At 33.7% G+C, this 17,542-nt stretch overlaps 1 pseudogene; it reads right to left on the reverse strand.

The window, feature by feature from the left end:
* Positions 1–876: 876 nt before the first annotated feature.
* LOC120208341 lies at positions 877–6,868 on the reverse strand (annotated as a pseudogene).
* Between the last annotated feature and the right edge of the window lie 10,674 nt (positions 6,869–17,542).

Genomic DNA, 17,542 nt, shown 5'->3' on the forward strand with positions numbered 1-17,542 from the left:
ATGAACCAAGGCATCAGTGAACGACCTCGTGTACAAGAATCTGCTGCCGGAATGCAAACCTTCCGCCAAACGAAAATGAGATGATGAAGAAGAAGATTAACAGAACCGGGAAGAGTGAAACGAGTAGTTGGAAGTTGATGGTGTAGTTATATAATCGGGCCTTGTAATCAGCATATCGAGAGAGACAAAGCAAGAGAATGACGATCCCAAATATGGTAAGCAAGGGGAGAGGCGGTGCTGAAACGGAAGACAGGCTCTGGCTTGTCCACCCTTGTTTCCACTGAAGACCCCTTCGTTTAGGATACAACCACTCCATTCCTCTGCTTGGTGGCTGGGATGGATAATCAGTATATGTACTTCATAGGTTTTGTTTTGGCATAAATTCTTTGAGTGTGAATTAATGCCTTCTCAACAGCTTGCCTTGTTTTGTTTTTTTTCCCATTAGATTTAGGGACACTCAAGTGTCTGATACCAAATTATATTTTGTTTTAAAGGTGTTCGGAATTGTCAGTTTTTATACCCTACAAATAAAGAGCACTGCCATTGTAATGGAAACAACTTCAAGGCCTATTGAACTTTCATCTGCATACAGATGCTTGTGTCGTGGCATATGAAGAACGATACCAAGCTTCAACATGAAGAATATGGACGTCTAGTGATAATCCTTGTCAGCAGTTTCTATGTTTCTTGTGTTTCCAACATCGTAGAAAAGAAAACATAGCACCAAGTAAACTCCTCCAATTTTGATTAGTACTTAAAAACCAAGCTCAATTAACTCAAAATTCAAATCTGACACGATCTAATTTGATCTTGAAAAGTCGGCAACTCAAAATAAACTTGAACCAAGTAGAACAAATAACACAAATGACAAAAGCTCAAACGGGCAGAAATTCGAATTGATCTAAATCTGTGCTGACCTTACCCAAAAAAACATGAACCTCAAACCTAAAATTAAACTTCACCCTAAACTGACCCCAATATTATAAAATTTAAATTAATTCGACCCAAAGCTGACCCGGATATTATAAAATTTAAATCAATTCGAGTCAAACCTGAACCAAGTATTATGAAATTTAAATTAATTTGACCCAAAACTAGCCCAATACAAGCGGTTAACAAGTACAACAAAAGTTAATTACAAGAAATACAAATATTGTGTAGGCAGATCACACATTTCCAGATCCGTGTAAGAAAACTATGAAGTTCTCAAAGTCAAAGCACCACCACCAAAATTTCAAACTACTAAGTAATGCATACAACTACAGAAATTGAGGGACCGAGTTACTATTCAATTGATTATTTAAGGATAGTAGAGTCAAGAGTGCTATCTCTCTAAGTGATGCCAAATTTGACTGACCATAAAAGATGGGAGGGGGAACTTTCATGGCATACAAGGATTGTCTTCGGTCACCGATATTCCGTCTTTGCAATTTTCCACATCCAACAAACCATTTACTGACACACAAAGATAGTCTTCGGTCACATATGTTCTGTCTTGGCAATTTTCCCTATCCAAAATGTCAGTTGTTGGTTGTTTCTTCCTTGGATTTGGCAATATCTCGGGGGTTCAGGAAGCTAGGCTGGTTGGTTGAAGAGAGCAGTCTCGCCCACATCCTATCGGTAATGACGACCTTGTTCTGCTTCTCGGTGATGCACTGCATGTTAAAGTAAAACCGAAGATATTAACTGTAAGCCTTTTTGTAAAATCATGAGAAAAATATCTTTTGATTCTCATAAATTCAGTCAGGGAAGTGTTTGAATATTGGTGGGAGACAAAATGCAGCTATCTATTATATGACAATCCTTTCAGAAGTAAAATCAAAAGACAAAAACCCAATGACTAAACCTATATACATATGCCACTTCCATGCAACTGGAACTGTCTATTGGGCGGCAGGGTTGGTTTTAGGTCAGGGAGTCAGACCAATCTAGATTGATAATTATGATCAAATCGAGCTGGTTCAAGTTCTTATTTAGTTTCCGGGATTGTGTCAAAATTGATAGGTCTACCATGCAACCTACAACAGTTCTTTCTTTCCCATTCTTGTATTTAGCTTGTGTTATAGGTTTCTGTCTCAAAGCAACGCCAGAATAACAAACAGAAATTGGAGTTGACAGTATTCAAGGTCGATGTGTTCAGCGGACATTTGGACAATAACTTTTAACTACGTTTACAAACAGAGAAGTTATGAAAGGGTGTTGTGGAACTTACATTAAACGGAATGTAAGCATGTCCGCCATTGACAGGGCCAACAGTGAAGCCTGTATACCCAGCCATTGCTCCATGTACGGCACTATGAGCAAGTAGGGTGCAGTAGACATTATCAGAAGCAATGCTAGGAATAGCCCGAATCATGTACATAGGATCTGAAAGCCAAAATTTTGATGTCAAATATTGTGCTCATTACTAAAAGGTTGAATTTGGTAGGGGAAAAGTAAATAAAGAGAGAGATATTAACCTATATATTTAAGATTAATGGGCATCTTTTTTGCAAAATGGTCCTACACAAAGTGATAATAGACGGTTAAAGATTTCAGTGTAGATGTTAAATAGACATCTAGTCAGTAGCCATGTATTAATTGAAGTTTATACCTTTATCCTGTGAGAGATCCACAGCCCGACATCTTGAAGAAGCTTGTTTGCAGAAGCATCTTGCTGGTCCAAGGACTGCAAGCTCTCTGAAAGAAGATCCTGTCCTGCTCCTTCAGCTATAACAATAACCATATGTCCATTTTCTTTGAGTCGTTTTTTGATATATTCATAAAGTCCACCACTTCCTTCAAGATAGAAGGGTGACTCCGGAATCAAGCAACAATCAACATCACGGCTGGCAAGAGTAGCATACATTGCAATGAAACCTGCAGCAGCGGTTAAGTAAGATAAATAAAGAAGGGATCCAAAAACACCGATTCCACAAAAGCTAGACACTAGGCGGTAGCAATTACGTAATTGCAAAGAGTCAATCTATTTGATCATAACTAAGCATACCACTATAGCGCCCCATTAGCTTCACAAGTCCAATGCCATTCTCAATACTTGTAGCTTCAACATGTGCTGCATTAATGGCACGTTGGGCCTCCTCTACCACCGTATCAAAACCAAATGATTTGTCAATAACCTGAACCAAAATCAGCAACCCAGCACAATGCCTTCTCATGGATTGATCAACAAGTCTTTCAAGTGGTGACAATAACAACATTTATAGAGAATTACAACTTTGAAGATGAGAAATACCGGCATATCATTATCAATAGTTTTCGGAATTCCAGCAACAGCTACTTTGAGGCCACGTCGCCTAATTTCCTAACAAGATCATTAAACATAAGTGAATTACAATTAGTTGCATTGTTTGGTATTCAAATTAATGCCAATAATTGCATAGAGGGATTGTGGCAGTACTTAGATTCATCCTCACTAACTCTTGTTTATATTGATCAACCACTATGCAACATATTTCTTATTTGACACTTAAAAGAAATAAGAAATGGCCAAATGCTAATACCTCAAAAATTACTGCTGCTCCTCTCTGTGTCCCGTCACCTCCAATTATATAAACCTGAACCGCTAAATGAGACAATTAGAAGCTATGCAGTAGCAGCCATTTGAAAAAGTGTTTGATGCATAAATTCAAACAAACAGAGAGGAGGCTCAGACAGAAACCTCTACCCATGCACCTCAATGTACCTGATTGATTCCACGATCCTGAATGCTGCCAACAATCTTGGATTTGACATGACCCCCTCTTGATGTCCCAAGTATTGTACCACCGCGTTTATGGATATCGTTGACAAACTTGGGCGTTAAGGTGATTGTGTTCTTTGCATAAAATCCCCTATATCCTCCCTAAAGGTGTCCCAAGTATATGTTGAAGGTAAAGTTACCAAGTGATGGTGTTTATCATACAGATCAGAAACCAAGTAATGGAATAGTATTAAAACATAGGGTTACTTACATCTATTCCAAGAACTTTTCGGACACCATACATGTGATAGAGGCCACAAACAATTTCTCTGATCACTGTGTTGAGCCCGGGGCATAAACCACCGCATGTTACAATGCATGCATGCACTTCATCTGATCGAAAATACACCTGATGAGTGTAACAACTGCCAGTCAGTGAACTCTCTATAGCTTATCATTTCGTAACTTCGACCCAATACCATGGGGACAAGGTGAGAATTTTACCCTTTGGCGAGGTCCTGCACGTCGAAAATGCACCCCTCTTGGACCGTCCTTGTGAACAACAATCTGTAATAAAACTAGTGTATCACATAACCCGTATTAGTTAAGAAGTATATCGGCAAGGATTTATAACTTGGATTGCAATACAAAAAATGATAAAACAATATTAAAGGTTTTAAGTTAGAATGTATGAAGAAAGTTTCCATGGAGGAAGTATACAACAGATTATTGTGACATTTCGTGTTTAGAACTCAGTCATCTGCAAGTATTAGAGTAGCATGGAACCTTTGGAATCAGTTTATCCATTTCTGGAATGTGTCTACAGTCCTCCCCAAGGAATTATATAACCTATTGTCAGCCTGGAAGTATCTAGTTCCGGATTCAAGTATTTGGCCTTTTATTCCAGGTGTTACGGTTTGGTCAATCTGGAAATTTAGAGATTCTGTTGTTTTTGAGAAAGGGTCTGTTGATGCTGCACACCTCTTTTTCCTTTCGAGATTTCGCCTTGCATCCTGGTTTTCAGCTAAGTACCCTCATTCTATGATTGCTATAGACTCCTTGATTGGTGACCCATCGCTAACAGACTCCTATACTGTTTCGAGGAGGTTAAATCAATCCTTAGTGGCATCGTGGTCCTGGTCACCTCCACCGGCTGGTTTCCTAAAGATGAACGTGGAGCGGTGAATAGGGATTGGAATAAGGGTGCCACTGGGAGTTTGTTAAGGGACTCAAGTGGTAGGGTAATCGAATCTTTCTCAGAACCCATTGGACCAGGCCCTCCGGCTTTGGCTGAACTTAATGCAGTCAAAGCTGGTCTCTCTCTTATATCGAGTTCGAACTGGTGCGAGAAGGGGAGGTTGATATTGGAATGTGACAGCAGGAACGTTGAAGAGTGGATTAAGAATCTTTGGGTGTGCCTTCCTCTTTATGAATCAATTGTTAATGAGGTTGATTTAGCAGTTAATAGGGTTGGAATACTTCTAAGGGTCATTAATAGGCGCAAATTGGGTAGCGGATGAATTAGCTAAAAGGGGACAGGGTAACTATAGGGGAGTTTTGTGATGTATCCTGATTTGTAATAGGTTATGGTTGTAAAGGTTTTGATAAATTGGTGTCTGTAATTTTCGGGTAATTTTAGTCCTATTATTAATAAAACTATGAATTACTCTTATCCTCCTACCACTTTTTGCCTAATACCTTTTTTGGTGTTCGGTAATTATGACGAGAGTTTTTAACGGGACTTTCAATTCTTAATAAAAAAAACTGCAACTATTAGGGTCTTATGACACTGTCATAGTAGTCATCTGGTGTACATAATACATTCATATATTCTTCATTATTTTTGTGTGTATAGTAGGTATGGTCTTGTATCTTGTAAATTCTAATCTTTGAATCAAAAAAAAAGTTATTCTTACTTGACCCTGCCCCGCATCAAGAAAATGCAAGTCTTAGACAACAAAGTATAACTTCAATTAATTTTTGCATAAAACGTAAAACCCAAGCAAGTAAACAAGTATTGACCTTCTTAGTGACAGTATCATCTGCATTAACAAAATATTGCCTGCGATTAAAACGCCATACCACCATTAATGGTTTAACCACAATCCAAAACCAATGAATTATCTGAAGAAAATTTTCAGGTTTACTTTTACTCACTTGACCACTGAATAAGCTGGATTGTCTTGTAATGGGTTGGGATAGCTCTGCCACACAAAGATATACCAATAAAACAAAATGCTACATACATATATATATGTAAAAATGTAAATATAAACAGAGTAACAAAAGGAAAGGAAGTGAAAAGGAAAATCAGTAACCTAGAGATATCGAAATGAAAAAACAAATAATAATAATAAAAAAGAAATATGAGCTCCCGGCAATAAAAAAAAAGCAATGAAATCCAAAGTTGATGAAATTACTATCCCTAAAAAAGGCTTAATATAAAATTAAGTTACTAAATTATACTCAAAATTAACGGTATCTAAAGAATTTTTTATTAAAAATAAATGCCTAAAAATATAACTATTTTTTAACTATATAACCTAAAAATATAACATAAAAACTTTTATACAATTATTTTTAATGAAAAATTATTTAGACACTAAAACGTATTTCGAGTCACTCTTTGCTCTTGTTTGTGTATTAAGCCAAAGAAAAATCTCAACAAGGCGCACCTCATCTCCCTCTTGATCTAAAGTGAAAGACAAACCAATAACTTAAAGGTACTAAAATTAAAATTGAGCTCTCGCCTCTCAGCAGTGATCAAGTATCTATCTCTACACAAAAATCTCAACAATCTGCAACTCGTTTCTCTCTGATTTGTCAACGCTGAACAGAGCAATGAAATCCAAAGCTGATAAAATCGCTAAAACTTCACAAAAAATGCACCTCGCCTCGTCTCTCCTGATCTAAAGTAACCGGACCAGTTGGAAGCAAGTAAATACATAAACACATTCAAAGAGGAAAAAGAAGAGAGCGTACCGGTATATCAGGAAGGTAATCAGTGAAGTGAGGAACATCTTCGAGCACGTAACCGCCGGGGCCAGTGACTAACTTCATCTGCGTATCACCGGGATTTTCCATCGCTAGCTTTCTCAAAACGAGACTGTTCGACTCTATGTTCTCTGTTCTCAGCGAATAGCTTATATAGTTCTTTTTTTCTTTAGAATAAACTGGATAGAATCAGTCGCCAATCTTAAATGCTTATATACACGAGAAGTGTCTTTCAAGGAGAGAATATTTTGGATTAATGATCACTTTCACCGCATGGAGCGCCGTCGTTTTGGCTTGAACCTAGTCCCAGGTTTTGGTTTTGCTTCGCGGAAAACGGATGGCGCCGTTTCTTTGTATGTTTTATGCACCTTTCCCTATCCCACATTCCCACTGATTTTCTACGTGTCGACGGCTCGTATTTTTTTATCTGTACTTAAAATTTTGATTTGATTCCTGTAAATTAAAGTTAATTTAATTAAAACATTAATAATTTAAAAAAATCAGAGATTATTAAATTATATTAAAATTATTTTAAATATCAAATTATAATTATTGAATTTCTCAATTTATTATAAATACTTTTTTTAACCAAATCCTTTTACAATAGTAACACTCCGTAAATAAAAATTTAACTTATTAGCTCAACAGGTTAATTCAAATAATAAACAGATTTATATTAATTAAGTAATTTCTTAAGTTCAAGTCATTATATATATAAAAAATCTTTGTTGAGTGATTTATTCATCAAACCTAAGTATATGATGTAGATCAATCCGAATTAATCATGATAAAACCTTAAAATTGGGAGAGAAATAAAAGTCAACCTATAAGAAGTGTGTCTAACTAACAATACTTTTATCATATATAATATAAAAAGTGTTAATTAAAAAGATTAGAAATTATTATTTTAAAAAATTCAAAATTGATATTTGGATAAAAATCCATATATGACAGTAAATTTAAAATTAAATGATTATAGCTTTAAAGTGAAACATGTATTTAATTCATAAATTCAATATTAGGAAAGAAATACTCACAGCATTACGTGGATCAAATGATTTTATCCAATTTTATCAGAACTGACAAATCAATGGACGGTTGTAATGGAAAGATGAAAATGATAAGCTGTACTTAATTGCGGCTTAACTTTCTATTCCCTTCTAGGGCCATTGGTTCGGATATATGAGATTATCAGGAGAATATTTTTTCCGGAATATGATTCTCTCGTTTCGATTGTAAAAATTTTTAACACTGATAATAAATTATTTTCAACAGTGACATTTTAAGAGTTTATTATCGGGAATGCGATTCTCCTACTCACATATGTATTATTATATTTTCAACGTTTTGGATTAAAATGCCCTTAAAATAATTTTTTTTTTAAAAATTATCCTTCTTCTTGCAATGAATAAAAAAATTGTACGAAGGTTAAATTATAAATTTATCCTTACACTATTTTAGATTTACAAAAAAAATCCATAATTAAAATTTTATATGAAGTTCAGGGGTTAAAATAAAATTAAACTCTTTCATTAAACCTATTTATCTTTTAAATTTTCTAAAAAAAATTATATAAATTTTATGAATTTAAAATTTTTAAAGAAAATATATAAATTAATTATAGTAAAATTATATATTTTCACTGATCTTACATTCTAATATTTTCATTTGAATATTTAAAATTCAACTTGTTAAAAAATATATATATAATAAGAACAATTTGGTAAAATATACATTTCAATAATTTTTTATTCAATTAACCAAACACTGTAATCTTCTTGCTAAACGAACCAAACACAACAATACAACATTCTTAGTAATGTGTTACGTAATATTACATTTCGATAATCATATTGTCGGAGGTACTACTATATTTCATAAACCAAACTCACATCAAAGCTCTCTTTGTTATCAAAACTATCAGGAAAAAGAAAACTCTTTCAGTGCTTGAAGTTGCGGATTAGAAAATGCAAATTCCATCAGAAATAAGGGATGTTTAGATAAAGAGAGAAACAAATTCCTTCCTGATTCCTACCCCTGTTGAAGACGAGAAGAAGCTAAGAGCCCATTAATTCTCTCAAGATTGGATTTTTTATTCTTTCATTTCATTTTTTTTTGCAGCTGAAAATCGCAGGGAAATTTCTCCTCCTTTTTTCCCAAAAAAAATCTTATAATTTAACCTAATATTAATTCGAATGTCTAGAATCAATCACATAAGAATGCTTTTTTTCTCCCTTGAAATGAATGTTTTTTCGTCAAATGCAATTATTAATGTCTTTGATTTCTGTTCAATCCGCAGGAGTTCGTGCCGGTATCATGGCGGCTGCGATTATCGTCGTCATCAATGCCGTGCCTACAGTAAGTTAACGTTAACCCTGTTGTTATCGATTTGATTTTTACAATGAATGAAATTAAATTATCCAAAATAGAAAGAAAGAGAAGTATCATGAAAATTTTAATTCTTTGAGTTTAACTTAGAACTATCGTCTCTTGCTCACTGAGCCTTAGCTTAATTGGCGGTGGTGGTGTTCCAACTTCAAATCCTGTCCATGTGGCCATGGATACAAACTCGCTTAAGAGAACAATAGCATTCGAATTAAGGGTTTAGGGCTTATGGTTATGACATTTTATGAAACGTTAATTATTCCATTCATATATGAACTATACTCGATTCTCAGTTTCATACACAAAGTTTAAAATTCTCGATTAACTACCTAATATTTTCTGCCGTTAACATATTCACCCCCTTCAGTCACGGAAAAATAACGTGGAACCCTATAACCATGACATGTGGCACATTAAAAAACATGTTATTTAATTTTTTAGATAAATTACACTATTTATCACTCAACTATCTTCTAACTCTTATTTTAGTCATTAAAATTTAAATTTTTTAATTTAATTATTAAACTATAGAATTGTTCTTATTTTAATAACTCAAATATATTTTATTAAATTTTTATGACATGTCATCTATTAATAACTCGAATTTATTTTATTAATATTTTAATAACTCAAAGTTTAAATTACTTTTTATTTTAATGTATTTGCTTTAATATGTAACTAATATGTATTAGTTTCTTGATCGCAACAACACTTCCGTCCTTCAGATGTGCCTTGTATACATCACCAAAGCCTCCAGAACCGACGAGGCTATCGTTATGGAAGCCATTAGTGGCTTCAAGCAGATCAGAAAAAGGTGAGTCGTCGTAGGGGCTTCTCGAATGTCGCAAGGTTTATGCTCAATGCTTCTCGAAAACTAGTTAGCTTCTAGTTAGTTTGCAATACCAGAATGGGAAAGACCACCGTAGGGGTTCCTTGTTGAAATTATATCCAACTATTCCGATCGAATTCCGGCAAATTAGAGTAATTTTCCAGATCCATGGCACTCTGCGCTTCCATCATTCTTGATATACATGTACCTTTTCCCTGCAATGAAATTGACAGCTATTTTACATGATTGTTTAAACAACAAGTTAGGGACATTCCCATTCAAGTTATTGGAATTAAGATCCAACCATATCAAGCTTTTACAATCCCCAAGCTCTGGTGGGATTCTTCCATAGAAGGAGTTATTGCTAAGCTTGAGAATCGCAAGCCGGAATCTCGCCGGTCAACCAGTGAAATTATTGCTAGACACATCGAATGATTCCAAAGAACTGTAAGAACCAAAGCTACTAGGAATCAACCCAGAGAAATTATTATAAGAGATATCAAGCTCAACGATATTTGAACAAACTTAAGTGAGATACAAAGGAATCTCCCCTTAGAAATTGTTTTCAGCTAAATAAAGATACTACAAATTAGAAGTTGGCAAAGCTGGACTCTGACCTGAAAGCTGATTGCTCGATAGATTCAAGAAATTAATGTTCACATATGAAGAAATCACACGAGCTATATCGCTGGAGAACTTGTTACCGGAGATATCAATATGTTCCAAGGCGGAGCAGTCTCCGAATGAAGAAAAATCAGCCGAAAAATTGTTCGCTGAAAGATCCAAAAACTTAAAATTCTTGCAGTTCGAGTCGTTTACTTCACCCTCAATCTTGTTTCCTTTCAAAGCCAAGCCTTGGAGGATCCAAGGAACCACGTTATCACCAGAAATCTTGTTGAAAGAAACATCAAGAACTCGCAAACTCAGCTGCTAACCCCTGCTGGATTCATCACCAGAAAAACCGAGGCTATTGCTTGATAAATTGAGAAGCTTTAAGTTCGAGCAATAACCCAAGCTGGAAACAACTGAAGGGGGACCGTGACCTTAATGAAGATGAAGAAAAAGGACTGTTGAGGTTGGTGGGTTGATAATAATTAAATTAAAAAAATTGTAAACTTTAGTGACTAAATTAAGAGTGTAAAGGTAATTGAATGATGAATGATGTCATTTACTTAAAAAATAAAAACATGTTTTTTAAGTGCTATGTGTCAGTTTATTATAGGTCAGAGGATTCCACATCATCTTCCGTGATAAAAATGAGTATATCCATTGACGGCAGAAAACATTATGTAGTTAATTGATAATTTTTAAACTTTTTGTATAAAACTGAGAATCGGGTATAATTCATGTATAAATGAGGTAATTAACCCTTTTAAAAATAGAAAGTTGCATCATTGCATTCTAGTTTGAACTTTCATGTATTTTGAGATTAGAACTCAACTAACTGGTTGCCTGCATAAGTTTTACTGTTATACATAATAAAATGGTTTTACCAAAAATATATTTCTTCCGTTATCATGAACTCAAACTCAATTGGTAAAAGTTAAGTACTCGTATTATCATAACCATTTTTTAAACTATTAAAAAAATAATTATGACTTTTTTATTTGAAAATTTTGATAATTTTGAATTAATTTGTATTAAATTAAAAGAGAGTCGCCATCGACCTTTGAAATAGGTAGGTCGAATACTTAAAATGTATTTTAAAACAATTTTAAGAAAAAATATTTTTTAAGACAACAATTGGTCTGAATTTTAAAAAATTCAATTTAATGGGCCCGGAAGTCAATTACGCATGGGGAATGATAAGCACCCCCACAACGCAAAAAAATCGGTATTTAATCGTTTACATGTTGTCTTAATGGCAGAAATCATGAATTCACATTGATAATTAAAGTATGATCCATTTATTAAAGTTAATTAATTCGCTTCGTATTATTTATTATGGAACATTTCTTAATTCGAGAAGAAATCACGAGATTTGCATATCCTCCAATGAGAAGGTTATCTATTATATTTCTTCTTTATACAAGAAATATTCCCCTTCACCAATGTTATAAAAAAACGCAACTCGAATATAAATTGAAAATGGGCATGCATAAAAATGAAATAATTAGCAAAATAAAAATTGATTTATTTCAAGTTCACATTTTGTCTGAATGTCGTATCGGATCGCACTACTTCGATCAAACAATTCTTTCCACGCCCATTCTACAAATTGGTGTTCTTGAAAATATTTGAATAAATAACATTTAACAAATTCTTATATAAATAAGCATAAAAATACATAAATATACAATACTAAAAACAAACAGGAAGACATGCAAGTATAAATATTTAATATAACATCGCATACATATATTTACAGCAAAAATACACTGTTGAGTTAATCGATCGATGGAATTGGCCAAGAGGGAGGTGAATTGGTAATTAAAATTTTGGTTGAAGCTTTTGCAGAAAATTGAAAAGATTTGCACAACGATTTAGAGTGGTTCGACTTTCTCAACCAAAGTCTAAGTCCACTACCTTAGCTATCCACACTAAGGATTTTCCAACAAATTCACTAATTTGTTCTTTCTTTTAAGGCCAAAGAGATAACCTTACAACACCCTCAAGAATATACTCCAATTCTTGAAAACACTCTTTCTCAAAAAGAAGATTACAAATTTGCAAACTTACAAGGAAATCCTCACAAGGTAGATTGTTTGCACAATTCTAGAACAGAGAAAAGAACACTAAAAAATGAATACAATTGAGTACAAGTAGTGTTCTTGAAAGCAAAATGAATATTGAATGAAAAATAGGCTTGAAATGCTCAAACTTGAGGTTTGATGCTTTCTCTTTGATTCTCTTTTGATTCTTGTTTCTTGTGTTTTCTTGTTATTGATTAATGGCTTCTAAGCTTGTTTAAATACACCTTTAAATGATTCTGAACTTTGGGGATGATTAGTGGAGTCAATAGAGCCGTTTAAGTGTGAAAACAATTAATAAAATCAGTTGGGAGCGTCAGTGCATCGATGCATACCCAAGGTGCATCAAGTGTAAAATTCAAATATTTTGACCGTTGGACCCTTAGTGAATCGGTGCACTAAGAGTGCATCGATGCATTCGATGTTTCAAAATAGCCAGCGTGCATCGATGCATGGCTGGTGCATCGATGCATCAAATGCATTCGATGTTTTTCATAAAACTCTGAGTGCATCGATGCATAGTATGTGCATCGATGCATGAAATGCATTCGATGTTCAATTTATTCCATGGTGCATCGATGCATCACTTTGAAAAATTGATTTTAGGCTTGATTTTGCTTCAAAATACTTTGTGAAAATTGTTTCAAAAATATATATTAAGTATAAAACACAATTTTACACATTTAGTAAGGTTTGAAATTGATCTTGAAGACTTGGAGTAATAATTTGATATTCCAGTAATTAAATAGAATATACTTAGAAAATCATTTGTAAAATCTTAAAATTCATTTATACTTAATTTGTTATATCGAAACATCAAAATGTTTTCAACAATCTCCCCCTTGTTGATATAACAAAACATGTGTGTAATTTTAAGATTTTCTTTGAAAATAAATTTTGGAAAATTAAGTTTGAAATTACTCCCCCTTACTTTAACACTTCTCCCCTTTAAAACATTTTAACAGTTTAACATTTCTCCCCTTTTTTGTTAAATCAAAAAGACTTAAAAATCGATTTAAACAAGGTCTTGAAAAACATAGCCAATTGATATATATATATATATATATATATATATATATCTTAAGCTGCTAAGATCAAAGATCAAAAGAGAGATTAACAATTAGTTTCATAATCAATATTCATAATCAAATGTGTCGTAACCGGTTTTCGTCCGGGCACGAAATATTATACTTGGCAGGGAAATTGATGTGAATAAATAATTTTGAAAATAAGTTGTGAGTCGCCATCGGCCTTTTGGATCAGGTAGGTCGAATACCTAAAAATTATTTTCTTTAAAAGAGTTTTAAGAAAACATCAATTAAAAAAATGAACTGATATGCGTTTTATAACCAAAAATTCGTTCTTTTTAATAATAAAAAAGGGATTCGTGGTCGTTTACGTTTAGGGAAGGATTAGCACCCCTACAACGCCCAAAATTGGTACTTTTTAATTATAAATTGTCTCTATTATTAAAATTTAAAAATTCAAAAATATATTTAATTTATAATCCTATTATTTCAAAATTATATATAAAAAAAATATTTATTTATTTAAAAATACCAGAAAAGAACTTCTAGGTGCCTTAAGACAGCTCTTTTCTTTGATATTGATAAATATTAATTTAAATAAAATTGTTTAATTTTTAATTTTAAAATATCAGAATAGGACATCCAGTTGTATTAAGACTGTCCTTTTCTTCGATATTAAAAATAAATATTTAAAAATTACTATTTATTATATATATATTTATGAATATATAAAAAATATTTAAAAATATAAACAAATAAAATAAAAATACCACTAAAACAATATATTTTAAAAACAGTAAAATAAATGAAAACATATAAAATAAATGACTAAATTACAGTAAAAATAAAATTAAAAATCTAATTCATAATTAATCAAAATTATAGGGATTAAACATGCTATTTCTTTATTTTATTTATTTAGTGACTAAAATAAAATTATCTAAAATTCGGATATTAGAATAAAATAAATTAAAAATATAAACTAAGGATTAAAATATTATTTATTAAAATTAAGGGATTAAATCTGTTATTTATCCTAAATATATTATTTTAATATAAAGGACTAAAATAAAAGAAATTAAAATTAAAGATCTGAATTAAAAGTATTATAAAATCGATTTAGTGACTAGAATGTAACAATTACAAATTCGGAGGACGGCGGACGGGGGTTTAACTATTATCTAATTACGCGCATAGTCCTTCCCGAAACGACGTCGTTCGGGAAGGCCTATATAAGGTCCAAAATCGGCTGGCCCGAAGGGCCAGCCTTCATTTCATTTTTTTCTTTCTCTCTCAAGCCGAGAGAGCTCTGACCTCTCTCTAGATTCCCTCATCGGAGGGAAGCCGGTCATCGGACGGCAACCGTCTGCCGCCGTGACCGTCATCGCCGGCCACCGCATCCGGTGGCCGGAAAATTTTATTTTTACACCATTAAATAGATCGGGACGTCCTAAGGACGTTTCCGGTGTTCTTTTTCCTTAAAAAGCTCCTAATCAGAGCGAATCTACAAAAGTACCTTCGGTGTTTCGAAGGTTCCGGTGAGATCCGATGGTCGGGGCTTCCTCGGTAAGTTTCTTTTCTTCCTTTTTCTTTCTTTTCTGTTTCTTTGCTGCTGAGATCGTTGGTAGTATTTTGTATATTTTTTTTTCGGTTTTGTCTCTCTGGGATCTGTTCTCTGTCTTTTTTTTTTTTTTTTTTCAGGTTCGGGTGGTGGCTTTTATAGCCACCACCGGTGTGGCCATCGGACCGGTCCGAAGAGGGGATTTCGGTGAGTCACCGGACTACCAGTGGTGACTCATCCCGTAGCCATGGCGTGGATGGCTGGCGTTGGAGCTTCTGGAGCCTTCGGTTGGGACGTGGCAGCGGCGGAGGCGGCGAGAGCAGCAGCGGCGGCTGCGTGGCCCTAGGGTTTCATACCCTAGGGTTTCCATCTGGAGCCATCTGGACCGTTGGATCTTGCCAGATCCAACGGTCAGTCTGAGGCGGCTGGCTAGAGGCGGCTGGCATGGGATTAGGGTTAGGAAACCCTAACTGAAACCCTAAATGTTTTGGGTTTCAGTTTGGTTTGGGTTTTGGGCCGGTTGATTGGGCTTTGTAATTTAATATTATTTATTTAATATATATTTAATAATAATAATAATAATGATAATAATAATAATAATAATGATAATAATAATAATAATAATAATTATAATATGGGTAAAAAATTAGTATCTTCAGCTGCCCCTCTTTGCTCATTCTTGTGTTAACAAGAATAGGGCAAAGATGAAAAGATAATAAATTTTTTTTATCCATTTGGCTTCACTTGATCATAATGGAGATATTGAATAAATTCTTTTCTTTCTTCAGATGAGTTCTTCTCATTATGAACTTTCTGCTGGGATGATGCTGACCTCTTTCTTTTTGTGATATAGTCATTCAAAAGGTTGAATAAGTTTTTGATGAGTTCTTCTCATTATGAATTTTCTCCAGAAAGGCTGATGATAATCTATCTCCTTCTGTGATAGAATTATTGAACAAGTTCTTCTTATTATGAACTTCTTCTTCCTTCTTCAGATGACGAGTTCTTCTCATTATGAACTCTACCTGGCAATGTTGATCCATCAAATGATGAATTCAAGCAAAAGATTGAACAAGTTCTTCTCATTATGAACTTCTTCTTCCTTCTTCAGATGACGAGTTCTTCTCATTATGAACTCTTCCTGGCAATGTTGATCCATCAAATGATGAATTCAAACAAAAAGTTGAACAAGTTCTTCTCATTATGAACTTCTTCTTCCTTCTTCAGATGAGTTCTTCTCATTATGAACTTTCTCTGGAAATGATGATCCATCAAATGATGGATTCAAGTAAAAGGTTGAACAAATTCTTCTCATTATGAACTTTTTCTTCCTTCTTCAGATGACGAGTTCTTCTCATTATGAACCTTCTCTGGCAAAAATAATCCATCAAGTGATGAATTCAGACAAAAGGTTGAACAAATTCTTCTCATTATGAACTTCTTCTTCCTTCTTCAGATGAGTTCTTCTCATTATGAACTTTCTTTGGAAATGATGATCCATCAAATGATAGATTTGAATCTTTGCTAAAATCTTTGAAATTCTTGTTAAAAATTCAACATAGATGAAAATGAATGAAAATGCACCTATTTTTGTAAACACCTAAAATATGATGCATGAATGTTAAGTTATTTGATTTCAGATTGGTGAATTGAGTATTTCTTCAATTGTAAAAACCCAATAGATCCTTCTCTATCATCTTTGACAAATGTAGATATAATGTCATAAAATCTCTTGAGAATAAAACTCAATAGTATAGGTTCTTGAAAAGCTTGCATTCAGGCAACATGTTGATTCTGATAACAACTCATCTGATTATGAAATGACCTTTCAAGATGATTTCACAGATATCGATAGTCCTTTTAATACCGAGAAATCTTGAATTCTGATTCTGATGAGGAGAATAAACTGTTATACTTGACAAAAATGGGATTCTCAAAGGCTGAAGCTTCAATAACCATGTAGAGACGTGGTCCAGATTCATCAATTGCATAATTGGCAAATTTTATATGTGCTGCTCACATGACTAATGTTACTGACACATTTCTTCCGGTAAAAGATGGGAAATCATTATGCAATGATACCAATTACAAGAAAAGGTGAAACCTGGGCTATGATTTTTGGGAAAGGAATAAGCAAAAGAAGCTTGAAAAGAAACTTCTTAATGAAGACGATCATGCAGTTCATCTTTTAATTCCAATGATTGGTTCTGTAGTTCCTACCAAACCAGATCAGATAACTCAAAGAACACCTCTAGAAGATGCTATTGAGTCTCCTTATTTCTTCTATGAGCAAATTCATCTTCCAAATTCAATGATTGGTTCTGCCAAACCAGATCAGATAACTCAAAGAACACTTCCAGAAGATGCTATTGG

The sequence above is a fragment of the Hibiscus syriacus genome, unplaced genomic scaffold (genome assembly GCF_006381635.1).
Source record: "Hibiscus syriacus cultivar Baekdansim isolate YM2019G1 unplaced genomic scaffold, ASM638163v2 tig00016422_pilon, whole genome shotgun sequence".
In the NCBI taxonomy this organism is placed as follows: Eukaryota; Viridiplantae; Streptophyta; class Magnoliopsida; order Malvales; family Malvaceae; genus Hibiscus; species Hibiscus syriacus.